Consider the following 26,985-nt stretch of genomic DNA (forward strand, 5'->3'; position numbering starts at 1 on the left):
AATTTTTTTTGGATTGTACCTTATACCTTCCTTGTGCCACTTCATCATTTTGGCAGACTCCTTCGTGATGAAAAGGCGCTGCAGTCTTTTTATAAAATCAAGATACCGAAGAACCTTAACAGGGATGGTTAGCTGCTTTTTCTCACCATCCTCACCGACCACCTCAATGTACCAAGACGAACCGCACTTCCTACAGTACTTGTCATCCGCATACTCGTGCCTAAACAAAAGGCAATTCTTTGGGCAAACATCTATTTTCTCATAATCCATAGAGAGTGCCTTCATGATTTTCTTTGTATTGTACATGCTTTTCGGCAGTTCATGACCCTCAGGGAGGCTGTTAGCCCATACTCCCAGGAATGCTTCGAAGCATTTCTGGCTACAGCTGTACTCAGCCTTGACTGCAATCAGTTGCAAGATGGCATCCAACTGAGATATTTTCGCACCCGCATAAAGAGGTTTCTTCGACGAGGCCAAGACCTCCAGGAAGGCCTTTGCAGTTGCCTCCGGCTCCTCCGGTTCATTCTCTGAAGGTGTCGCATTTGCCGTTTCTGCAACAATGACATCATCTAGCATGTCCCTGACCCCGTCGTCCTCATATCCATCGATGCGTTGTCGCATCACCTCCTCTCTACCACGGTCCTGCTCGGCTACGTTTATCAGCGGCATGTCAAAGTTTGGCATATATCCATGCGTGGGAAGGTGCTCACTCATGTCCGTCTGATTTCTATGGTGACGTCTGGCACATCTCGCACAGGGGCATGGTGGGATAATTCTCATTGGACGACGGAATATCTCCTTCAAATACACATCGGTTTTCGTGATCCACTCTGATGTTACTCGATTCCGACGGATAAAACCACTGTACATCCACTGATTATCTACCATCCTCTGTTTTTTTGCAAGCCACACAACATAATTAAGGATTCACTTAAATTAATCACATCAAATTTTCAGTTTCTACAGCGTTGAATCCACCTACATCTCCAATAGGTAAAGATGGGTCCTAATCCCACCCGAGGATGTGTGGATTGAGTACGTTCTCCATTCTACCCCGTTCCGAGACAAAATTTCGGCAGCACCTCCCCGCTGTTCTCCAGATACACGTCTAGGCAAATAGCCGAGAGAATGTGCTCCGGAGAACAATGGGGAGGCGCCGCCGAAATCCTGTCTCGGAACGGGGTAGAACATGGAGAACATACCGAATCTAGACATCCTCGGGCTGTCCGTGGAAAACGCTGGACAATCCGAAACAGCTGCGGTGATAAATATGCAATTGAATGCATATTTATCGATGCAACCCTTTCGGACGGGAGACGCCTAGGTTATGCCAGTTGACTTGAGAATGAAATCTAGTGATATGAAAAAATGGAGGAGATAGACTTGTAGCTCACCCTCGGCTGTAGAGGAAGTAGTCGAACAGCAGAGGGATGCTGAGGGGGACCAACGCGTCGTACAACGGTCACTCCGATGAAATGCGACACCACAAAGCCTGCAAAATCCACCGAAAGAACAACTTAGTCAAAAAAATCATTATGAACAATTTTGTCTTCAGTTATTTTATCAACATCATTATGTGTATCAACATGAGCTAACATTAAATTTATGACAAACAAAGTTTCTAAAAAAAATCGCCGACATTCCATCCATCCACCATCTATGATTCTAACAACATCCATGCATCCATCTAACAAAAATTAATCCATAGATCCATCCACCTAAAAACACTAGCAAGAAAAAGAAAAAACATACAGAAAAAATATATTTATCTATCTATCTATCCATCCATTCATCTATTTATCTAACCATCTAACTATCTATCTATTTATCTAACTATCTAACTACAAAAACAATAGCAAAAAAACAGCAGCGAAACGAGGGGAGAGCGGCAGGTTGGCGGGGGAGCTCACCGAGGGGGGCAGTACGGGAGCGGCGAGGGGGTACGGGTCGGGGCAGGGGACGGCGGCCGGAGTAGCACCACACGACGGCCGCCGGAGGGGTGCGGCTCGGGGCAGGGGGGCGTGGCGGCGGGTGGAGGGGGCAGCCAGGGCGGTGGGTGGAGGGGGGCTTGGATAGAGGGGGGCGGACGGCGGCAGCGATGGAGGGCGGCGGCGGCTGGAGGGGGCGGACGGGGCGGCTGGTGGAGGGGGCGGACGTGGCGGCGGGTGGAGGGGGCGAACGGGGCGGCGGGCGGACGGGGCGCGGGTGGAGGGGTCGGGCGGACGGGGCGGCGGGTGGCAGGGACTAGAACGAGGGTGCGGCGGCGCCGCGGGTCAGGATCCGGTGGCGGCGGCAGTGCGGGTGGGGGTCTGGGTCGGGCGGCAGCGCAACGTGGTTCAGAGTAGGAGGAGGAGTGGGGAAGGGGCAGTTGAACGAGTGGCCATGGCGAGGCCCGAGTGGATAAGGGTGCATCTATGCCGACGGCCATGCCGTCGGCATAGGCATGGTCCCACCTGGCAGCGAGAGGGCCGTCGAGTGGATAAGGGTGGCTCTATGCCGACGGCCAGGCCGTCGGCATAGATAGGAGGCATATGCCGACGGCAAGGCCGTAGGCATAGATGGCAACCACTTTTTTTGAAAAAATAGTCCCACCTCGCCGAGGGACAAGCAATTTGACATGTTTAAGTAGTTCACTAATCCATACGTCATAAGCACCGGTATTCATTAGACTTATATGAAGAAAACGTACAATTACGGTGAAACTTTCAATGCCCGGGCAGCCAGCCCGGTGCCCAGGCACTGAAGGTTTCACCATGATAGTACGTTTTCCATGATGAATGCCGGAGTTTTTAATAAATTGAATTATTACATTTTTTAGATTTTTATTTTACTGTGTGTATGGGACCCGGTGCGACGACCGTGACATGGCTGCAGCGACGCCCGTGAGGGGGGCACACCCTAGAGCCGCGGGGCCGGGTGCCTGCGCCTGCCACCACGCTTCCACAACCGTAGGAGGGCCCATCGCAACACCTGGCGGCATTGCTACCCCCCGGTACCCCATCCCGTCTAACCCTGAAACAGACGACTGCCGGTTCTAGCCCTTTGCTTTCACCGGACGGGGTTTGACCGGTGGACCTTTTCACCTGGTTGTCATAGCCCAGCCTATAGCTACACCTCCCAACACCGTCCCGGCCCAACCCAGCCCAAGATTCCCTCCGTGTCGGCCCGATGTGGCTGTTTCCCCCTCCGGGACACGGCGGCAGCGACGCCCGTGAGGGGGGCACACCCTGGAGCGTCTCCTGGAGGGGGGAAACGGACGCGTCGGGTCTACACGGAGGGGATCTTGCTGTGGGTCTGGCCCGTGTGTTGCTCCAAAGTGTTCCTATGGGCTGACCTAACACAACCGGGTGGATAGGTCCACTGCTCAAAGCCCGTCCGTGCAAAGTCAAAGGGCTAGATCCCGTGGTCAAACGCTACAGGGTTAGGCAGGACGGGGGCCCTGGGGGGTAGCAATGCCACTCGAGCGTCGCACCGGGCCCTCATACATGCGGGGTGGTGTGGTGGCATGTCCGAAGAGGCGGCACGCGTCTCCGGGGTGTGCCCCCCCTCACGGACGGCGATGACACGGTAGTAGACGTTCTGCGGTAACGATGCGGCGTGAATATTATTAAATACTCGGAGCGCGATAAAATCATGAGTTTTTTACACGACGTGGGAACATGTGCTGTAGGACTGATTGTAATTTTTCATAATTGTTCGTGATGGAGTAGTATCTGAACAATTCCCTCTACGCGGATTGCTCTTCGCGTGTCTACGACTGTGGCCGGCGGCCTCCGGGGGCTAGCATGCCGCCAAATCTTGCGTAGGCGGCCTCTCACAAGTGTGGAAGTGTTGTGGCGGGTGCAAACGCCCGGCACGCGTCTCCGGGGTGTGCCCCCCTCACGGACGGCGCCGCCGCCGGCACCTGGAGGGGGGAAACGGACACGTCGGGTCTACACGGAGGGGATCTTGCTGTGGATCTGGCCCGAATGTTGCTCCAAAGTGTTCCTATGGGCTGACCCAACACAACCGGGTGGATAGGTCCACTGCTCAAAGCGCGTCCGTGTAAAGTCAAAGGGCTAGATCCCGTGGTCAAACGCTACAGGGTTAGGCGGGACGGGGGCCCTGGGGGGTAGCAAGGCCACCCGAGCGTCGCACCGGGCCCTCGTACATGCGGGGTGGTGTGGTGGCATGTCCGAAGAGGCGGCACGCGTCTCCGGGGTGTGCCCCCCCTCACGGACGGCGATGACACGGTAGTAGACGTTCTGCGGTAACGATGCGGCGTGAATATTATTAAATACTCGGAGCGCGATAAAATCATGAGTTTTTTACACGACGTGGGAACATGTGCTGTAGGACTGATTGTAATTTTTCATAATTGTTCGTGATGGAGTAGTATCTGAACAATTCCCTCTACGTGGATTGCTCTTCGCGTGTCTACGACTGTGGCCGGCGGCCTCCGGGGGCTAGCATGCCGCCAAATCTTGCGTAGGCGGCCTCTCACAAGTCTGGAAGTGTTGTGGCGGGTGCAAACGCCCGGCACGCGTCTCCGGGGTGTGCCCCCCCTCACGGACGGCGCCGCCGCCGCCGCCTGGAGGGGGAAACGGACGCGTCGGGTCTACACGGAGGGGATCTTGCTGTGGGTCTGGCCCGAATGTTGCTCCAAAGTGTTCCTATGGGCTGACCTAACACAACCGGGTGGATAGGTCCACTGCTCAAAGCGCGTCCTTGTAAAGTCAAAGGGGTAGATCCCGTGGTCAAACGCTACAAGGTTAGGCGGGACGGGGGCCCTGGGGGGTAGCAATGCCACCCGAGCGTCACACCGGGCCCTCGTACATGCGGGGTGTGGTGGCATGTCCGAAGAGGCGGCACGCGTCTCCGGGGTGTGCCCCCCCTCACGGACGGCGATGACACGGTAGTAGACGTTCTGCGGTAACGATGCGGCGTGAATATTATTAAATACTCGGAGCGCGATAAAATCATGAGTTTTTTACACGACGTGGGCACATATGCTATAGGACTGATGGTAATTTTTCATAATTGTTCGTGATGGAGTAGTATCTGAACAATTCCCTCTACGCGGATTGCTCTTCGCGTGTCTACGACTGTGGCCGGCGGTCTCCGGGGGCTAGCATGCCGCCAAGTCTTGCGTAGGCGGCCTCTCACAAGTCTGGAAGTGTTGTGGCGGGTACAAACGCCCGGCACGCGTCTCCGGGGTGTGCCCCCCCTCACGGACGGCGCCGTCGCCGGCACCTGGAGGTGGGAAACGGACGCGTCGGGTCTACACGGAGGGGATCTTGCTGTGGGTCTGGCCCGGATGTTGCTCCAAAGTATTCCTATGGGCTGACCTAACACAACCGGGTGGATGGTCCACTGCTCAAAGCCCATCCGTGCAAAGTCAAAGGGCTAGATCCCGTGGTCAAACGCTACAGGGTTAGGCGGGACGGGGAGCCTGCGGGGGTAGCAATGCCACCCGAGCGTCGCACCGGGACCTCATACATGCCGTACGGTGTGGTGGCATGTCCGAAGAGGCGGCACGCGTCTCCGGGGTTTGGCCCCCTCCAAGTGACGGCGGCACTGCCTTGCGTGCAGGGGGGCACACCGCAGATCCCCAAGCGAGCGTCTACGCATGCCTGAACACTTTCACATATGCATCGGGACCCGTGCGATATTTCGGTGACATAGCTACACCCCGAATCCCCCCACCAACCAGAATTCCCTCCGTGTCGACCGTTTCCCCCCTCCGTGACACGGCGATAGCGACGTTCGTAACGGAGGGCAATCGATATACCATCGGGGTATTTTTTTAGATAAGGCATAATTATCTTATGCAAAAACAAAAAACTAAAACAAAGTAAAAATAACAAAATAAAGTAAAAATAAAAAATAAAGTAAAATAAATGTATGCCGACGGCAAGGGCGTCGGCATATCTGTGCACACACGGAGGTGCAGTCCCACGGATCGATGACGTGGCATGGCACACAGATTGATGACGTGGCAGAGGGGCCTATGCCGTAGGCATACCTTTGCCATAGATAGTATAAAGCAAAATTAAAAAATAAAACTAAATAAACATATGCCGACGGCAAGGCCGTCGGCATAGCTGCGCACACGGATCGATGACGTGGCAGAGGGGCATGGGCCAGGTCTATGCCGACGGCTAGGCCGTAGGCATATCTCTGCCATAGATATGCCGACGGCCGCCGTTACCCCCGTCGGCGTAGTTTGAACGCCGTCAAACGGTCAGCGCTGACCGGGTAGGTGGGCCCGGGCTATGCCGACGGCCGCGCCTATGCCGACGGGCCCCGTAGGTGTATCTCGAGCGGTCCCGACGGCCTCGTTTATGCCGACGGCTTTTCTACGCCTACGGCCTGTCCTTGGCCGTCGGCATAGGTCCATCTATGCCGACGGGGCCGTCGGCATATATATATATCATAGGCGTTTTTTCATGTAAGGAATATATCATATGAAGCACATGCTTTCAGTTTTGTGAGAGAAATAGAAACAAAATATATTTTTTATACTAGTATTGGGAAAATAAAAAGGAGCAGCCATAAAAAAGTAAGATCGATAGACAAGATAGCGTGGCCGGACCGGAAAGTACCTTATCTTTTATGTGAGCGAGCTTCATCTTGTTTTCCTCCGATTCGCACCACTTGTTCAAATCAGGGCATCCGTCAATCTCAAGTCTTTGGAGCTTGGTGAGTTTTTGTATGCCCTCCGGCAAAGACCTGATGCCTCTACAACCTTCTATCTCAAGTTTCTGGAGACCTGTTAAGTCCATGACCCAATGCGGCAGTGATGAGATGTTGCATGTCCTTATCTTCAGATGTGTAACAGAGGACAGATGTGGGATGATGTCAGGGGAGACTGTCAGGTCAGAACAACTCTCGATATTTAAATAATCGAGGCCAGAGAGGTGGCGAAGCAGTCTCCACTGCTGCATGGGCAGCTCACTGTATCCAACCATCAGACCAACTGCAGTGGTTAATCCTGAAGAAGAAGAAGAAGAGGAGGAGGAAGCACCGGTGCTTGACATTGTACACTCTCCCCATGATGACAGCACATTATCACTCCTTCTTATCCTCAAGCTGCGAACTGCTCTAGGAAGAAGTGGTCGCATCCTCAACTTGGGACAATAATTTATGCTCAACTCAGAGTACGCAGTCGACATGCCACTCAACTCTTGCAGATGTTCCATGCTGGTTAGTGTCACGGAATTCTGTTGGCCGACCCATGTTGGCAAGCTGACGCCATTATAACCCATTATTGCCAAGCCGTGTAAACTTTTCGGTGGCACTAGTTTCTCCAACAACACTTTATCATCCACAAACCTCTCAGCACCTACTGTCCATGACAATTCCAATGCTTGGAGCTTGTTTTTTTCCATCAACTTTATACTCTGAGCCTCTTCTGCGGACTTCACATTTTCAAGCCAGACTATTTCCAGCCTCTGAGGATTCGTGTCCTTTAAGCAGACAAGATTGCTGCTGGATTCACCATCTCCAACGCGCACCTGAAAACGTGGTAATGATACGAAACTGGTACTAGGATGAGGTACAGGTTCTTCACGAAGACGATGGCAGCCCTTTAAATATAGGGTCTTCAAACTATCATTTCTACCCATATTTTCTGGTATCTTCTTAATATATTTGCAGTACGAGAGGTCCAGTGTGTGCAGCTTTCTCAGGTTACAAAAACTTTCAGGCAGAGAGATAATATAATCATTCCAAGACAAGTCCAAATGCTCCAGATTGGAAAGGGCACTGATACGGTCCATCAAACTGTCATTTTCACCATATCGAAGGCACCCATGTAGATTTAAGTATTTTAGACTAGTAAAGCCATCTAGAGATTCTGGTAGCCATCCAATACGATAACAACCTGATAAGTTTAAATATTGCAGGTCCGTGACGCTCCACATAAACTTTGATATATTTTCCAAAGCAGAGCAATTTGACAAATCAAGATGCACCAATTTTTTTAGCCTCCCGAATGATTCTGGCAGTTCTTTAATTCCCTCACAGCCTGACAAACCAAGATATTGCAGGTCCGTGAGCCTCCACATAAACTTCAATATATTTTCCGAAGCAGAGCAGTTTGACAAATCAAGATGCACCAACTTTTTTAGCTTGCCAAATGATTCTGGCAGTTCTTTAATTCTCCGACAGCCTGACAAATCAAGATATTGTAGGTCCATGAGGCTCCACATAAACTTGGATATATTTTCTAAAGCAGAGCATTTTGACAAATCAAGATGCACCAACTTTTTTAGCTTCCCGAATGATTCTGGCAGTTCTTTGATTCTCCGACAGAGTGACAAATCAAGATACATCAGACCCTCCATTTCTCCGATTGACGCTGGCAGGGCAGATAGTGAAGATTCTCGAAGACTGAGATAACGTAATTTTGATAGCCTAGTGATGCTATCTGGGATAAATTCATGTATTACTCTTGGAGCATTAAGATACCTCAACTGCTTGAATCCGCCAATTGATTTTGTCAATTTATGAATGGAGCACTCGCTCAAGTCCAAGACACGCAGGGATTTAGCAGAGGAAAATGTAGCATCATCAAGTCGAATTTCATCCGAACCCATAAAACGGATTGCCCTTATCCTCCAGTGTCTCCAATGCCTTGCTACAATCATTGAGCAGTGCATAGTGGCAGCGGTTTCCCTCAATGTTGCCATCATTGCCAGCCAGAAGAAATTCGTCGTCCATCACCGATCTTGCTAGATCATGCAACAGGTCATGCATGGTGAACGTTGTAACATTGGCATCGCCATAGCGGAATCGTGCAGTCTGAAACAAAAGCCATTAGCAGTGTTAGATTTTTATATTTCAAGCATTTGATGCATTGACAAATTTAACAGCGATAGGTAGCATACTGGACATAAGCTACGCAATTGTGTCGTTCAACCGATTTGAAATTATTAATTTTTTTTAAAAGGAGGATAATCCCCGGCCTTTGCATCAGTACGACGCATGCAACCATATATATTATTAAGAGTGCAAAATCCAAACTTCGAACAACATTGACCCTAGGCCACATGCCTTGCGACTGTAACACCAACAGATAGCCACTAACCCTATGTTACAAGACGACATCAATATGAAAAATACAGCTAGACTACGCCTTCATGGCCAGCTCCGCTATCCGATGCAGCTCCATCAACTTCTTCATTTGATTGCTTAGGAGGGGAGGGTGTTCGGGCGCCTGGAACTGCGCCCAGAACAGCTTGCTCTTGATCTCTCCCTCCTGAGCCGCGAAGTGCCTTTCCGCGTCCGCCGCACTCCTCGGAAGATCCGCAAACGCGCCTAGGAGCGCCATACTCGGGTGAGTAAAGCGAATCTCGGACCTCCAAAAACACTTTGTAGTAAGTAGTGCTTAGCATCCGCAATCTGCTTCACTTGGCGGAGCTCCTCCTGAGCGACCCGAGTGTCCGACCTTGCCTCTTGGACCTCTTTCCCTATCTTGGAAAGCTCCGTGGCTTGATCAGTACTCTTCTGCTCAACGACCTCACATTTAGTGATGGCGTCCTTGAGCTCCTGCTGCACCTCGCCCACCCTGGCCTCATGCCGGTCCCAAGCGGCCTTCACCGCCAACAGCTCGGCAACTGCTTTCTCGGCCGCTGCTTCCTCCGCCGCCGCCTCTTGTTTGGCCTTCTCAAGTTCGGCCTTGAGGTTCTCGACCTCCACAGCGCCGGCTGCGACCACAATCAAAATATTTTTTAGGGTTAAACCCGAATAATCTGACGAATAGGGAAATCCGAACTATAATGTTTTGACACTAACCTTGCGTCTCGTCAAACCGCTGGTTGACACGATCAAGTTCCTCGTCGGCACTTTTGAGCTTCCGGTTTAACTCGGCTAGCTCCGCGGCATTAGCAGCCGCTGCCAGTGACGAGGCCTGCTAGTACAATCCATAATTCTTAATTCCCCGGGGTCAACGGTCTTCGATCCTCTGCCCGGTTTCTTCAAAGCTGACAAAGTCTCGGGGACTACTATATATATAAAGACGGCATGAGAATTTCACTTTATAGTAAAGCTATTACATTGCTCACCTCGGAGCCCGTCAGGAGGCCGCCAAAGGCTTCCTTCAATTCATTGTTAACAGATTGAATTCTCTGTAACACCACATCAATCAGGGCGCAATGGTCTTCCACAATGGAGGCGTTGTTCAACGCCTCCTCCAGGGTATCCGGTCGCCCAGTCGCCACCTGCTCTGCGGCTCACTGCGCCAAAGACGGAACCCTGGTCCCAACCTTCGTTAGGGGCCGGAATCGACAACTCCGGAGACCTTGCTGGCTCCGGAACTGTTTTCCAGGCAGGCTCGGATTTCCCAGGCTCGCCTTCCTTATCCACGAGAGGGGATGTCTCCCCCTGGTCTTCGGCGGCCAAGGTATGTACTTTGTCCATAACATCGTCACCCCCACCCCCCATCTCCGGACCAGGAGGTGTCCGTTGAGACAACACCTCCCCGGCCTGTTCGGTGGCTGGTGGGGGCATGGAGCGCGATGCCGTCCCGCTCTCCGCCAGCTCAGGCGGTGGAGAATCACCCTCCGAGATACGATCGGTGGGGATGTCGCGCGGCGGGCTGCAATGCAACATACACGCTTATGGTCAGTAATAGACTAATGGATGAGGCGCCTAGGGGGTCCCATACTCGTACCTTTGCGACAGGGGCTTAACCCTGGGATTCCTCCATGGAACCTCTTCGTACGCTGCGGACTCCTTATTAGAATCAGAGTTGTTTTCAGGCAGGACCAACTTGGGCCGACACTGTTTCTTTTGGGCGGGGCGGGGGGGGGGGGGGGGGGGGGGCTGCACCTCCTCGACATCCTGGGACGCCGCCCTCCTCCTTGTGTGGGAGCATTCGCTCTCCTCCCCGTCCTCGTCTTGCTCCTCCTCATGGGTTGAGAGAGCTTGTGTTTCCGCGGACTTAGAATCCGGCTGACTCCTTGGGCGGAGACCATCCCTGGTCTCCCCCATCTTCTTCTTTTTCTTCTCCTTTTTCTCGGGTACCTTGTAAGGCGCCACGACCAGCATCTCCTTCAGCAGGTCCGACCTGGGGTCCTCGGGCAGCGGGGCCGGACTGTCGATCTGCTCCGCTTTGGCCAGCCAGCCCTGCAAATGGAAGGAAAGGTTAAGTTACTTATTAAGGAGACATATGCCCGAAAAATAAAAGGGGCAAGACTTTGTCACCTCTTTAGAAGGGTTTGCGGCATCGAGTTCGATGTCTTCCTTCCACAACTTCTCGTGAGTGGTGACGTAGAAGCGTTGTATAGTGATTGGGTCCTCGGGCTTGTAAGCCCACATCGGGGAAGCCCAGAGTTGGCAGGGCAGGAGGCGGCGGCGAAGCATCACCTGGACCACATTGGTCAGGTGCGTCTTCGCCTGTATTATGTTAAAGATGCGCTTTTGTAGCGCAGCCACCTCGGTGGGCGACCCCCAGTCGATGCCCTTTGTGGTCCATGAGGTCAACCTCGTGGGGGGTCCGAATCTGAATTCGGGAGCCGTTACCCAATCTGCGCCGCGGGGTTCGGTGATGTAGAACCACTCCTTTTGCCAGATCTTGACCGTGTCGATGAAGGTGCCTTCCGGCCACTCGATCCGGGCGAGCTTGCTTATCATGGCTCCTCCGCAGTCCGCCCGTTAACTATCGACGATCTTCGGCTTGACATTGAAGACCTTCAGCCATAGGCCAAAGTGTGGTTGGATCCACAAGAAGGCCTCGCAGATAACGATGAAGGCCGAAATGTGTAGAATGGAGGTCGGGGCTAGATTGAGAAAGTCCAGACCGTAGAAGAACATCAGCCCTCTCATGAAAGGGTGGAGCGGGAAGCCCAACCCCCGAATAAAGTGGGGGATGAACACCACCCTCTCGCCGGGCAGGGGCATGGGGATGACTTGGTCCTTCTCGGGGGTCGTGTGGGCGACGTCGGTTGGAAGTTAGCCGGCGCGTTTCAGGTCCTCGATGTCATTGTTTGTGACAGACAAGAACTTGCCTTTGGCGCCTGATCCAGCCATGGTTGAACTATGGATGCCGGAAAAGGGCCCGCAGGAGGATGGTTTGGGGCGCTAGAGCTCTGAACATTTGGGAAGAAATGGCGAGATGGAGGAGGCGTTAAAGGAAAAGTGGTGTTGTTTCCCTCTTATAATCTACCAAGATACCAAGAGTCCTTTTACTACGCTGCGGGCCTCGCCTCTTCCCGATAAAATCGGTGAATGGTTTAACCAAAATCATTGATCATGTCCCTTAAAAAACGGGCACGATCTTCGTATTTATGGGACATACCAATGGAGGTGTTGCCTTGAGCCGTGAATCGAGCGCACAGAACGGTTCGGTATTTGAGACTGGTCACGACCTTTCACTAGAAATTGTCAGAAAAAAGGTATTGTTCACCGTTGGATGGTTGGCCTTCGAGGCTAGGCGATGCCAACAGTTCAGAATCCGAACTTGATCTGGTTAGCACATGGTCGAATTCAGTATAATGATTTTTGGATTTTTTGCTGCAAGGAGCTACTCTGAAGATACAGGGAAAGAGGAACTCGCCTTGCAAGCCGAGGATTGCAGGAGCGTGAGAATTCTGAATACGCCAGCATTGAAGGCTAGTTCGGGGGCTATTGAGGGAGTTCTGGACTAGGGGGTCCTTGGGCATCCGGCCTATCTCCTACGGGTCGGACTGATGGGCCATATTGGAGGCCGAACTATGGACTGATCCCGTATCCGGACAGGAGATATTTGCTATCTTGGTGTGTCCTCCAAGTCAAGAAAAGAGAATTAGCGTGATTGTTCCTTCCTTGTAACTGACTATGTGTAACCCTAGTATCCCTGGTTTCTATATAAACCAGAGGGTTTAGTCCATAGAGGCTAGAACAAGAATCATAGTCCTACTCACCTAGGGTTTAGTTCATCTGATCTCATGGTAGATCGACTCTGTAATCGTCATATACACTCCAATATAATCAAGCAGGACGTAGGGTTTTACCTCTTCAAGAGGGCCCGAACCTGGGTAAACATTATGTCCTTCGTCCCTTGTTCCCCACTGATTCAAAATCCACAGCTCGTGACCCCCTACCTGAGATCTGCCGGTTTTGACACCGACACCCGGCCCGTACCGAGCCCGCCACGTGAGAGGACGATCGATCCTCGTCGCCGTGGCTGGCGGCCGGGCTTCGCCTAGTCACGCCATCTGATGGCGGGGAGGGAGGAGGAGGGCGGAGAAGGGAAGACCTCGGTGGCGGCTAGGTTTTCCCTCCTGTCCCTTGCGAGAGCTACATGAGGGACGGGCTCGATTTGATTGCCCATGTAGAAAGGACAAAAGATAAAATGCCGTTGTATAAAAGTGCATCTCTGGGCATCATTTTTGCGCTTGGGAGTAGAAAATAACACTATGTGTTGCGTGCATCTGAAGTGATAGCTGTGCGTGGTGAAATAAAATACGTCTATGTACTTTTTCATTTAGTCTGTAATTTTGTTAGGGTTGTACTAATCAATGATGCTATTTGACGTAAGCACAAATGCCCCGCATCCCATTATCAAAAATAGCGAAGTTAAGCTTGGCCTTTCATGCATCAAAACATAAAATATGACTCTTACTTATATAAGAATTAATAATGCACCAAAGTTGGACATTACTTTTTTCCCTCCAGCCATTACTTCTATGAGATTCTTTTTTCTTTTACAAGCATAGAAACGTAAAGTAAGTAGTCAAAATAATCAGGGATGACCTCCGGTGAGCTTATAGGTGTGGGTATATGCTTATATGGGGTGTGTCGTGGACTCGTGGTGTGTGCATGAGCAACTGAAATTTTTCTAACAGGTTGCACGGATAAGTTGAGTATGTTGTAAAATAAATTAACTACTGAAAGATTGGATAAACATGTGCACTATATAAACAAGCATAGTATGAATTACCAACCAACTACCTTTGAATGTTGAAGGAAGGAAAGCTTCAAAAGCTGAGTAATGTACATCTCGCCGAGTTCCCAAGCGGTGAATGTTGGTGTTGCCCCAATAAAAGAAAGAGAAATCCACTGGTGAATTAGATCATCTTTAGATATCTCGAATCCTTTTGGGAAGATTGACCAATAGGCAAAGCAGAGCTTCAAATACCGAGGCATAAAAGTATAGCTTAACCTCAAGGATGCAAGCACCCGTGTTACAGCTTTATCTTTTGGATCTAAACAAGAAGCAGATACTTTCCAGATATCACTGTCTCTCACTTTCTTCCATTGATGATAGGTCATAGTTTCCAAAATGGGTCCAATTGATTGAGCAGCTAAAGCCACACCTCCACACTTCACTGCAATGGCTTCCCCAATGTCCTTCAACTGTTCTTTATCATCTCTAGATTCAAAGCCACTTTTTTGCTTAATTATAGTCCAACACATCTCATCCGTCAGTGATGCTAGCTCATGTGGGGGGATGGTCGAAATTTTTGTTTGACTATGAATGGCCGAAATTTTCCTCGCAATCTCCTCATTGCGTGTGGTTGCTATAACAACTACCTTGCTACCCGTTCCAACCTTAAGCATGGCAATCAGACTATCCAATTGGGAATCATCCTCCACCCACAAATCATCTAGAATAATCAGAATCTTCTTATTGGCGAGTAGCTTTGCAAGTGATCTATGTATCATCTGCTTTTCAGTGTAGGGACTCTCATTCTCTGACAGTTGACTTATTAATGAATTGCCAATTTTGTTCAAATCAAATGTCTCCGATACATAAATCCATACCCGGATGTAGTCTTCAAATTTTGTTTTATTATTGTAAATCATTTTCGCTAGGGTCGTCTTGCCAAGGCCTCCAATGCCGTGTATTGCAAGGACAATGAGCTCTTCTATTATGCTCTCAGCTAAAGAAACCCATATTTTATTTTCCTCTTCGGTCCTCCCAATGACTAATGCCTCAATGGTTGATGATGTTTCACGCATTTGTATCAGATTCGGTTCATCGGCATTAGTGCCCGGCACTAACATGAATTTCTGGTATTGATCTGTGATCCCCTGCAGTTCCTCTCTCACCATCTTCATCTTGTTAGCCATTGTGAACTTGGGTCCGATTGTGAAACAAGGCATCATAACTGTTAGATGTTTCTTGATAGAGAACTGCAAGAGATCATTAGCATAATTGTTAGTCATTGGCAAAATGGTTGGTGATATTAGGAAAAATTCTATTTTAAGCCAGAAAGTTTGATGCATTTTCTGACATGCCTAACATATTAATTTTAGACTTTATGGTTGACTGGTATTTTTTGTTCAAATGTACATGAGTTCAACTTTGTCTATTTAAAATTTGTATTCACTAAAATATTTAGAAATGGAAATAGAACTTGGTGAAAGTATGCATCTTTTTTTTCTAGCACCAGCATATCTTCTGTTTTGGATTCATCGTATTCTTGTTGTGCCAAAAGAGCATTGAATCTAAAATGGCAAGGATTAAAAGATGCAGTGCCTGGAATTCAAGGTCGACAAGTACCGCCATCAAACTTGAAGGCTCAAATGATTATTTCCTATATATGTCTTGTTGTATTAGATATGTTTCCGGCTTAAAGAAAAGGATTGTTATATTTTTAAGCAATAGGCATGATCGATTCCTGCAAACACTAATCCCACCCCTCCACCACCCCGCGAGTTGTCTTTCTCTCATCGTGCATGCGTTGCGTAGTTGCTTTGAGTATGCATGCATGTGAGATGAAATTGCTGATGTCATCAAAGATTCTATTGAAATTCAAATTTCAAAATGTTCTGTAGCTTAAACCGTCGCTCCGATTAAAAATCCGTTTTCACGTAAAAAATTCGTCGCGATGAGATCTTCGAAACTATATCCCATGTTCGTATGTTTCGACGACTTTTTTAGGTAAAAGTTACCATGCGCATGCTACGCAAGTTACCAGGTGAGTTGCCCATAAGTTATCATGTTATTTACACATAAATTACCGGGCATATTTTTTCCCAAATCTTCTCTTACATGCACATGGGTTCATGCATTAGAAGAAAAAAAAATCTAGTGACTTTGTAAACAAAATTCCATTGAACTCAAAAATACAAAAAATCCATTGAACTAAAAAATTCAAAATGTTTTGTAGCTCAAATCGTTGCTCGATTGAAAAATCATCTTCACATAGAAAATCGGTCTTGACGAGATCTTCGTAATTAGATCGCATGTTGATATGTTCTGATAAATTGTTTATGTCAAAAAAGTTATCATGTCTCGGCGATGTAAGTTATCACGTCTGCCATACACAAGTTACCATGCCATTCACATAGAAGTTATAGGGGTATGTTTTATCAAAAAACTTTTATCCCGGGGTCAAAAGTGATTTTGGTGTTTGTAACGAATTATCAACTTTGTTATATGTATATTACCATGTTGCATAAAAGTTATCGATGTACGTTTTTCAACAATTTTCATCCCCCTCAATCAAAAAATTACCACAATGTTTGTCTATGAGTTATCAGCTCTCCTGTGCGTGTATTATCATGTTGTTTATTATTGGAGGTATTTTTCAACAACTTTTTCCCCGGTCAGGAAGTTACCACGCATGGATTGAGTAAGTTATCAGCTCTGTTGTATGTATATATCATGATATTTACACACAAGTCATGAGGATATATTTTTCAACAAACTTTTATCCCAGGGTTTATAAGTTACCGTGGGGTTTGTAATGAGTTATCAACTTTTTTGTGTCTATAATACCGTGTCATTTGCACGGAAAGTACTAGGGGTATGTTCGCCTTAGTTATCAGGTATGCAGTGCTTATATTACCATAATGTTTACGAAAAAATTATTGAGGTTATGTTTTTCAAACAGTTTTTCCTTAGGGTCCAAGTTATTGCGGGGTGTTTGTACCTAAGTTATCAGTATGCGGAAATTACCATGTTATTTACACATAAATTACCGGGGAGGTATGTTTTCAACAAATTTTTTTCCGTCGGTCAAAAATTGTTGGAAATATGCCCTAGAGGCAATAATAAATTGGTTATTTCCTTGTTCATGATAATCGTTTATTATCCATGCTAGAATTGTATTGATAGAAAACTCAGATACATGTGTGGATACATAGACAACACCATGTCCCTAGTAAGCCTCTAGTTGACTAGCTCGTTGATCAATAGATGGTTACGGTTTCCTGACCATGGACATTGGATGTCGTTGATAACGGGATCACATCATTAGGAGAATGATGTGATGGACAAGACCCAATCCTAAGCCTAGCACAAGACCGTGTAGTTCGTTTACTAAGAGCTTTTCTAATGTCAAGTATCATTTCCTTAGACCATGAGATTGTGCAACTCCCGGATACCGTAGGAATGCTTTGGGTGTACCAAACGTCACAACGTAACTGGGTGGCTATAAAGGTGCACTACAGGTATCTCCGAAAGTGTCTGTTGGGTTGGCACGAATCGAGACTGGGATTTGTCACTCCGTGTAAACGGAGAGGTATCTCTGGGCCCACTCGGTAGGACATCATCATAGTGTGCACAATGTGACCAAGGAGTTGATCACGGGATGATGTGTTACGGAACGAGTAAAGAGACTTGCCGGTAACGAGATTGAACAAGGTATCGGGATACCGATGATCGAATCTCGGGCAAGTAACATACCGATTGACAAAGGGAATTGTATACGGGATTGATTGAATCCTCGACATCGTGGTTCATCCGATGAGATCATCGAGGAGCATGTGGGAGCCAACATGGGTATCCAGATCCCGCTGTTGGTTATTGACCGGAGAGCCGTCTCGGTCATGTCTGCGTGTCTTCCGAACCCGTAGGGTCTACACACTTAAGGTTCGGTGACGCTAGGGTTGTAGAGATATTAGTATGCGGTAACCCGAAAGTTGTTCGGTGTCCCGGATGAGATCCCGGACGTCACGAGGAGTTCCGGAATGGTCCGGAGGTAAAGATTTATATATGGGAAGTCTTATTTTGGTCGCCGGAAAGGTTTCGCGCATTATCGGTATTGTACCGGGAGTGCCGAAAGGGGTCCGGGACTCCACCAAGGGGGTCCACCAGTCCGGGGGGGGGAACATGGGCTGTAGGGGTGTGCGCCTTGGCCTATATGGGCCAAGGGAACCAGCCCCAAGAGGCCCATGCGCCAAGAGATAAGATAAAGGGAGAGTCCTAAAGGGGGAAGGCACCTCCTAGGTGCCTTGGGGAGGATGGACTCCTCCCTGGCCGCACCCTTCCTTGGAGGAAGGGCCAAGGCTGCGCCCCCCCTCTCCCTTGGCCCTATATATAGTGGGGGGAGGGAGGGCAGCGACACCTAAGCCCTGGCGCCTCCCTCTCCCTCCCGTGACACATCTCCCTCCTCCCGCAGCACTTGGCGAAGCCCTGTTGGAATCCCGCTACTTCCACCACCATGCCGTCGTGCTGCTGGATCTCCATCAACCTCTCCTCCCCCCTTGCTGGATTAAGAAGGAGGAGACGTCGCTGCTCCGTACGTGTGTTGAACACGGAGGTGCCGTCCGTTCGGCGCTAGGATCATCGGTGATTTGGATCACGACGAGTACGACTCCATCAACCCCGTTCCCTTGAACGCTTCCGCTCGCGGTCTACAAGGGTATGTAGATGCACTCCTTCCCTCTCGTTGCTAGTAAACTCCATAGATTGATCTTGGTGATGCGTAGAAAATTTTGAATTTCTGCTACGTTCCCCAACAGTGGCATCATGAGCTAGGTCTATGCGTAGTTTCTATGCACGAGTAGAACACAAAGTAGTTGTGGGCGTTGATGTTGTCAATTTACTTGCCGTTACTAGTCTTATCTTGATTCGGCGGCATCGTGGGATGAAGCGGCCCGGACCGACCTTACACGTACACTTACGTGAGACAGGTTCCACCGACTGACATGCACTAGTTGCATAAGGTGGCTAGCGGGTGTCTGTCTCTCCCACTTTAGTCGGATTGGATTCGATGAAAAGGGTCCTTATGAAGGGTAAATAGAAATTGGCATATCACGTTGTGGCTTTTGCGTAGGTAAGAAACGTTCTTGCTAGAATCCCATAGCAGCCACGTAAAACATGCAACAACAATTAGAGGACGTCTAACTTGTTTTTGCAGGGTATGCTATGTGATGTGATATGGCCAAAAGGATGTGATGAATGATATATGTGATGTATGAGATTGATCATGTTCTTGTAATAGGAATCATGACTTGCATGTCGATGAGTATGACAACCGGCAGGAGCCATAGGAGTTGTCTTAATTTATTGTATGACCTGCGTGTCAATAAAAACGCCATGTAATTACTTTACTTTATTGCTAACCGTTAGCCATAGTAGTAGAAGTAATAGTTGGCGAGACAACTTCATGAAGACACGATGATGGAGATCATGGTGTCATGCCGGTGACGAAGGTGATCATGCCGTGCCTCGAAGATGGAGATCAAAGGCGCAGGATGATATTGGCCATATCACGTCACTTTATGATTTGCATGTGATGTTTGTCATGTTTACATCTTATTTGCTTAGAATGACGGTAGCATAAATAAGATGATCCCTCACTAAAATTTCAAGAGACGTGTTCCCCCTAACTGTGCACCGTTGCGAAGGTTCGTTGTTTCGAAGCACCACGTGATGGTCGGGTGTGATAGATTCTAACGTTCGAATACAACGGGTGTTGATGAGCCTAGCATGTACAGACATGGCCTCGGAACACATGCGAAACACTTAGGTTGACTTGACGAGCCTAGCATGTACAGACATGGCCTCGGAACACAAGAGACCGAAAGGTCGAACATGAGTCGTATAGCAGATACGATCAACATGGAGATGTTCACCGATGATGACTAGTCTGTCTCACGTGATGATCGGACACGGCCTAGTTTGACTCGGATCATGTATCACTTAGATGACTAGAGGGATGTCTATCTGAGTGGGAGTTCATTAAATAATCAGATGAACTTCATTATCTTGAACATAGTCAAAAGGTCTTTGCAAATTATGTCATATCTTATGCTTTAGTTCTACTGTTTAAGATATGTTCCTAGAGAAAATTTAGTTGAAAGTTGGTAGTAGCAATTATGCGGACTGGGTCCGTAAACTGAGGATTGTCCTCGTTGCTGCACAGAAGGCTTATGTCCTTAATGCACCGCTCGGTGTGCTGAACCTCAGAGACGTCTGTAGATGTTGCGAAACATCTGACATACACGTTTTGATGACTACGTGATAGTTCAGTGCGTAATGCTAACGGTTTAGAATTGTGGCACGAAAGACGTTTTGAAACGTCGCAGAACATATGAGATGTTCCGAAGACTGAAATTGGGATTTCAGACTAGTGCCCACGTCAAGAGGTATGAGACCTCTGACAAGTTTCTTAAGCCTGCAAACTAAGGGAGAAAACTCAATCGTTGAGCATGTGCTCAGATTGTCTGAGTGCCACAATCGCTTGAATCGAGTGGGAGTTAATCTTCCAGATGAGATAGTGATGGTTCTCCATAGTCACTGCCACCAAGCTATTAGAGCTTCGTGATGAACTATAACATATCAGGGATAGATATGATGATCCTTGAGCTATTCGCGATGTTTGACACCGCGAAAGTAGAAATCAAATAGGAGCATCAATTGTTGATGGTTAGTAAAACCACTAGTTTCAAGAAGGGCAAGGGCAAGAGGGATACTTCATGAAACAACAAATCATTTGCTGCTCTAGTCAAGAATCCCAAGGTTAAACCCAAACCCGAGACTAAGTGCTTCTGTAATGAGGGGAACGGTCACTGAAGCAGTACTACCCTTGATACTTGGTAGATGAGAAGGCAGGCAAGGTCGACAAAAGTATATTGGATATACATTATATGAATGTGTACTTTACTAGTACTCCTAGCAGCACCAGGGTATTAGATACCGGTTCGGTTGCTAAGTGTTAGTAACTCGAAATAAAAGCTGCGGAATAAACAGAGACTAGCTAAAGGTGAGATGACGATATGTGTTGGAAGTGTTTCCATGGTTGATGTGATCAAGCGTCGCATGCTCCCTCTACCATCGAGATTGGTGTTAAACCTAAATAATTGTTATTTGGTGTTTGCGTTGAGCATAAACATGATTGGATTATGTTTATCGCAATATGGTTATTCATTTAAGGAGAATAATGGTTACTCTGTTTATTTGAATAATACCTTCAATGGTCTTGCACCTAAAATGAATCTCGATCGCAGTGATACACATGTTCGTGCCAAAAGATATAAAATAGTAATGATAGTACCACATACTTGTGGCACTGCCATTTGAGTCATATTGGTATAGAACGCATGAAGAAGCTCCATGTAGATGGATATTTGGACTCACTCGTTTTTGAAAAGATTGAGACATGTGAACCATGTCTATTGGTATATATGCATGAAGAAACTCCATGCAGATGGATCGTTTGGACTCACTTGATTTTGAATCACTTGAGACATGCAAATCATACCACATGGGCAAGATGACTGAAAGGCCTCGTTTTCAGTAAGATGGAACAAGAGAGCAACTTGTTAGAAGTAATACATTTGATGTGTGCAGTCCAATGAGTGCTGAGGCACGCAGTGGATATCGTTATGTTCTTACTTCACAGATGATTTGAGTAGATGCTGAGTGTATTTACTTGATGAAATACAAGTCTGAATTATTGAAAGGTTCAAGTAATTTCAGAGTGAAGTTGAAGATCGTCGTGACAAGAGGATAAAATGTCTGTGATATGATCATAGAGATGAGTATCTGAGTTACGAGTTTGGCACACAATTAAGACATTGTGGAAAGTGTTTCACAATTAATACCGCCTGGAACACCACAGTGTGATGGTGTGTCCGAACATCATAACTGCACCCTATTGGATATGGTGCATACCATGATGTCTCTTATCGAATTACCACTATCGTTTATGGGTTAGGCATTAGAGATAACCGCATTCACGTTAAAAGGGGCACCACGCAATTCCGTTGAGATGACACCGTTTAGAGAAACCTAAGTTGTCGTTTCTTAAAAAGTTTGGGGCTGCGATGCTTATGTGAAAAAGTTTCAAGCTGATAAGCTCGAACCCAAAGCGGATGAATGCATCTTCATAGAAAACCCAAAACAGTTGGGTATACCTCCTATTTCAGATCTGGAAGCAAAAGTAATTGCTTCTAGAAACGAGTCCTTTCTCGAGGAAAAGTTTCTGTCGAAAGAATTGAGTGGGAGGATGGTGGAGACTTGATGAGGTTATTGAACCATAACTTCAACTAGTGTGTAGCAGGGCACAGGAAGTTGTTCCTGTGGCACCTACACCAATTGAAGTGGAAGCTTATGATAGTGATCATGAAACTTCGGATCATTTCACTACCAAACCTCGTAGGACGACGAGGATGCGTACTACTTTAGAGTAATGCGTAATCCTGTCTTGGAAGTCATGTTGTTGGACAACGATGAACCTATGAGCTGTGGAGAAGCGATGGTGGGCCCGGATTCTGACGAATGGCTCGAGGCCATGAAATCCGAGATAGAATCCATGTATCAGAACAAAGCATGGACTTTGGTGAACTTGCCCGATGATCGGCAAGCCATTGAGATAAATGGATCTTTAAGAAGAAGACGGACGTGGACGGTAATGTTACCGTCTATGAAGCTCGACTTGTGGCAAAGAGTATTTTCACAAGTTCAAGGAGTTGACTACGATGAGATTTTCTCATCCGTAGCGATGCTTAAGTCCGTCGGAATCATGTTAGCATTAGCTGCATTTATGAAATCTGGCAGATGGATATCAAAAGCAAGTTTCCTTACCAGTTTTCGTAAGGAAAGGTTGTATGTGATACAATCAGAAAGGTTTTGTCGATCCTAAGGATGCTAAAAGGTATGCTAGCTCCAGCGATCCTTCCATGGACTAGAGCAAGCATCTCGGAGTCAGAATATATGCTTTGATGGAGTGATCAAAGTTTTTGGGTTTATACAAAGTTTGTTAGAAACTTGTATTTACAATAAAGTGAGTGGGAGCGCTACAACATTTCTGATAAGTATATGTGAATGACATATTGTTGATCCGAAATGATGTAAATTTTTTGGAAAGCATAAAGGGTTGTTTGAAAGGAGTTTTTCAAAGAAAGACCTGGATAAAGCTGCTTACATATTGGGCATCAAGATCTATAGAGATAGATCAAGACGCCTGATGATACTTTCAAAGAACGCACACCTTGACATGATTTTGAAAGAGTTTAAAATAGATCAGCAAAGAAGGAGTTCTTAGCTGTGTTACAAGGTGTGAGTATTGAGTAAGACTCAAGACCTGACCACAGCAGAAGAGAGAGAAAGGACGAAGGTCGTCCCCTATGCTTTAGACGTAGGCTCTACAGTATGCTATGCTGTGTACCGCACTTGAAGTGTGCCTTACCATGAGTTGGTCAAGGGGTACAATAGTGATCCGGGAATGGATCACATGACAGCGGTCGAACTTATCCTTAGTATCTAGTGGACTAAGGAATTTTCTCGATTATGGAGGTGAAAAGGAGTTCGTCGTAAAGGGTTACGTCGATGCGAACTTTGACACTAATCCGGATGACTCTGAGTAGTAGACCGGATTCGTATAGTAGAGCAGTTATTTGAAATGGCTCCAAGTAGCGCGTGGTAGCATCCACAAGATGACATAGATATTCGTAAAGCACACACGGATCTGAAAGGTTCAGACCCGTTGACTAATAACCTCTCTCACAAGCATAACATGATCAAACCAGAACTCATTGAGTGTTAATCACATAGTGATGTGAACTAGATTGTTGACTCTAGTAAACTCTTTGGATGTTGGTCACATGGTGATGTGACCTGTGAGTGTTAATCACATGGTGATGTGAACTAGATTATTGACTCTAGTGCAAGTGGGAGACTGTTGGAAATATGCCCTAGAGGCAATAATAAATTGGTTATTTCCTTGTTCATGATAATCGTTTATTATCCATGCTAGAATTGTATTGATAGGAAACTCAGATACATGTGTGGATACATAGACAACACCATGTCCCTAGTAAGCCTCTAGTTGACTAGCTCGTTGATCAATAGATGGTTACGGTTTCCTGACCATGGACATTGGATGTCGTTGATAACGGGATCACATCATTAGGAGAATGATGTGATGGCCAAGACCCAATCCTAAGCCTAGCACAAGATCGTGTAGTTCGTTTGCTAAGAGATTTTCTAATGTCAAGTATCATTTCCTTAGACCATGAGATTGTGCAACTCCCGGATACCGTAGGAATGCTTTGGTTGTACCAAACGTCACAACGTAACTGGGTGGCTATAAAGGTGCACTACAGGTATCTTCGAAAGTGTCTGTTGGGTTGGCACGAATCGAGACTGGGATTTGTCACTCCGTGTAAACGGAGAGGTATCTCTGGGCCCACTCGGTAGGACATCATCATAATGTGCACAATGTGACCAAGGAGTTGATCACGGGATGATGTGTTACGGAACGAATAAAGAGACTTGCCGGTAATGAGATTGAACAAGGTCTCGGGATACCGACAATCGAATCTCGGGCAAATAACATACCAATTGACAAAGAGAATTGTATACGGGATTGATTGAATCCTCGACATCGTGGTTCATCCGATGAGATCATCGAGGAGCATGTGGGAGGCAACATGGGTATCCAGATCCCGCTGTTAGTTATTGACCGGAGAGTCGTCTCGGTCATGTCTGCGTGTCTCCCGAACCCGTAGGGTCTACACACTTAAGGTTCGGTGACGCTAGGGTTGTAGAGATATTAGTATGCGGTAACCCGAAAGTTGTTCGGAGTCCCGAATAAGATCCCGGACGTCACGAGGAGTTCCGGAATGGTCCGGAGGTAAAGATTTATATATGGGAAGTCTTATTTTGGTCGCCGGAAAGGTTTCGCGCATTATCGGTATTGTACCGGGAGTGCCGAAAGGGGTCCGGGGGTCCACCAGCCCCGGGGGGGCACATGGGCTGTAGGGGTGTGCGCCTTGGCCTATATGGGCCAAAGGAACCAGCCCCAAGAGGCCCATGCGCCAAGAGATAAGATAAAGGGAGAGTCCTAAAGGGGGAAGGCACCTCCTAGGTGCCTTGGGGAGGATGGACTCCTCCCTGGCCGCACCCTTCCTTGGAGGAAGGGCCAAGGCTGCGCCCCCCCCCCTCTCCCTTGGCCCTATATATAGTGGGGGGGAGGGAGGGCAGCAACACCTAAGCCCTGGGGCCTCCCTCTCCCTCCCGTGACACATCTCCCTCCTCCCGCAGCGCTTGGCGAAGCCCTGTTGGAATCCCGCTACTTTCACCACCACACCGTCGTGCTGCTGGATCTCCATCAACCTCTCCTCCCCCTTGCTGGATCAAGAAGGAGACGTCGCTGCTCCGTACGTGTGTTGAACGCGGAGGTGCCGTCCGTTCGGCGCTAGGATCATCGGTGATTTGGATCACGACGAGTACGACTCCATCAACCCCGTTCTCTTGAACGCTTCCGCTCGCGATCTACAAGGGTATGTAGATGCACTCCTTCTCTCTCGTTGCTAGTAAACTCCATAGATTGATCTTGGTGATGCGTAGAAAATTTTGAATTTCTGCTACGTTACCCAACAAAAATTACCACGGTATTTATACATAGGTTATCAGCTCCGTTGTGCGTAAATTACCATGCTATTTGCACAGAAGTTATCAGAGGTATTTTTCAATAATTATTTCTCCCGATCAAAAGTTACCGTGTTTGTTTGTATGAAAATCGGCACTGTTCTGCGCAAATTATCATGCTTTTTCATAGAAGTTATCCATCTAGTGTTCCTGTTAAAGTTGCGAGTTCGACCTCGATAGTTTTTAAGAAAGAAAAAAACTGAAAAAAAAACGGAACAACGGGAGTAGAACCATGTGACAGGATCTGCAAAAAAATATGAAGTGTACCTGAACACCAAAGTAAAAATATCATTTAATATGTAATTAGAAACAACCTATTGCCTGCCTACATGGTTACCAGATTGATAACTAATAGCATTTGAGCCATCACGTCCTAGGTTCGAATCCCGCAGGCGTTTTTGCTTCTTTTTTCCCGAGTTTAAAAAATGCAACTGCCAAAATTTCGCACCTTCTTGTTTGGACGTGCGGGCATAACGGGAGAAGAAATCTGATCTGATTGCCCTCCTGCCCGTTGGGACGTCCGGAGATCGTGGGGACGTGCGGGAATAGTAGAAAAAAAGCATTTACAAAGATATCTGGCGACCGTTCGATTCTGATCCAACTGCAGCTAAGTCGTTCGGATCTATCGCTATATTCAGAACGTTCAGAATTTACAAATTCCCTTCGTAATTTCCTTACAACGGATTTTTGATAAAACAAAAAACATGGTTCCGAGTTACCTTGCGTGTTGGATCAGCCTCAGTTCCCGCTTCAAAATCATCAATCATGTCGGCGATGCCATACATGGCGTTCTTGAGACGATCGAGCCACAAACGCATGGAATTGTTGGTGTTGGTGTGCTCAGCGTCCTTGAAGAGCGCCTCAATGGACTCGAGGGTAGTCTTCATCTCCTTGAGGTCCTTGTCGAAGTTCTGCTGCAGCTTGATCTGACCTCCCACCAACGAACCAATCTGCTGCACCACCTCCTTCAAAAGTGCAGCGGCAATCATGGCCCCGATGCCCGCCATGGCTTCTCTCTCGTCAATCTGTGTGTGGGATGCGCAGAAGAGGGGTAGGGGGGGATGGGGAATAACACCTTTCTGGTGGCTGGATCTTATCGTCAGAGCAATTGCCAAGAAGTTTCCCTCCATAATACGTATCGGTCATGTCAGCTCCCCCTAGCTAGGCATCTTCCTAACGATTTCTTTTGTTTGATTCCTGTGGGCTATGCTTTGTCTTGTAGTAAATTGGACAATATACTCCGTATTTGATAACTTATAATAAGGTGATGATTCTGGATCTTGGTTTGATGCTATAGGTGCAATGCTTCTTAGTGGTTGTTTTCCACGACAGTTTTTTGTTTGGTTGGGTGCAGTGGATGCGTTAGGTACAAGACTAATTTACTACGGGGCCTAAATTATTTATCCGCTAAA

General features: G+C 47.6%; 1 non-coding gene across 1 annotated transcript; it reads right to left on the reverse strand.

Moving 5' to 3' along the window:
* Positions 1-1,212: 1,212 nt before the first annotated feature.
* LOC109784762 (uncharacterized) lies at positions 1,213-26,985 on the reverse strand. The gene is made up of 4 exons (XR_012203659.1): positions 26,293-26,985; positions 13,915-15,099; positions 6,585-8,784; positions 1,213-1,492 (listed from the first exon to the last, which is right to left on the reverse strand). It is a non-coding gene; the product is annotated as an uncharacterized protein (transcript).

This window comes from Aegilops tauschii, chromosome 2 (genome assembly GCF_002575655.3).
Source record: "Aegilops tauschii subsp. strangulata cultivar AL8/78 chromosome 2, Aet v6.0, whole genome shotgun sequence".
NCBI classification, from domain to species: domain Eukaryota; kingdom Viridiplantae; phylum Streptophyta; class Magnoliopsida; order Poales; family Poaceae; genus Aegilops; species Aegilops tauschii.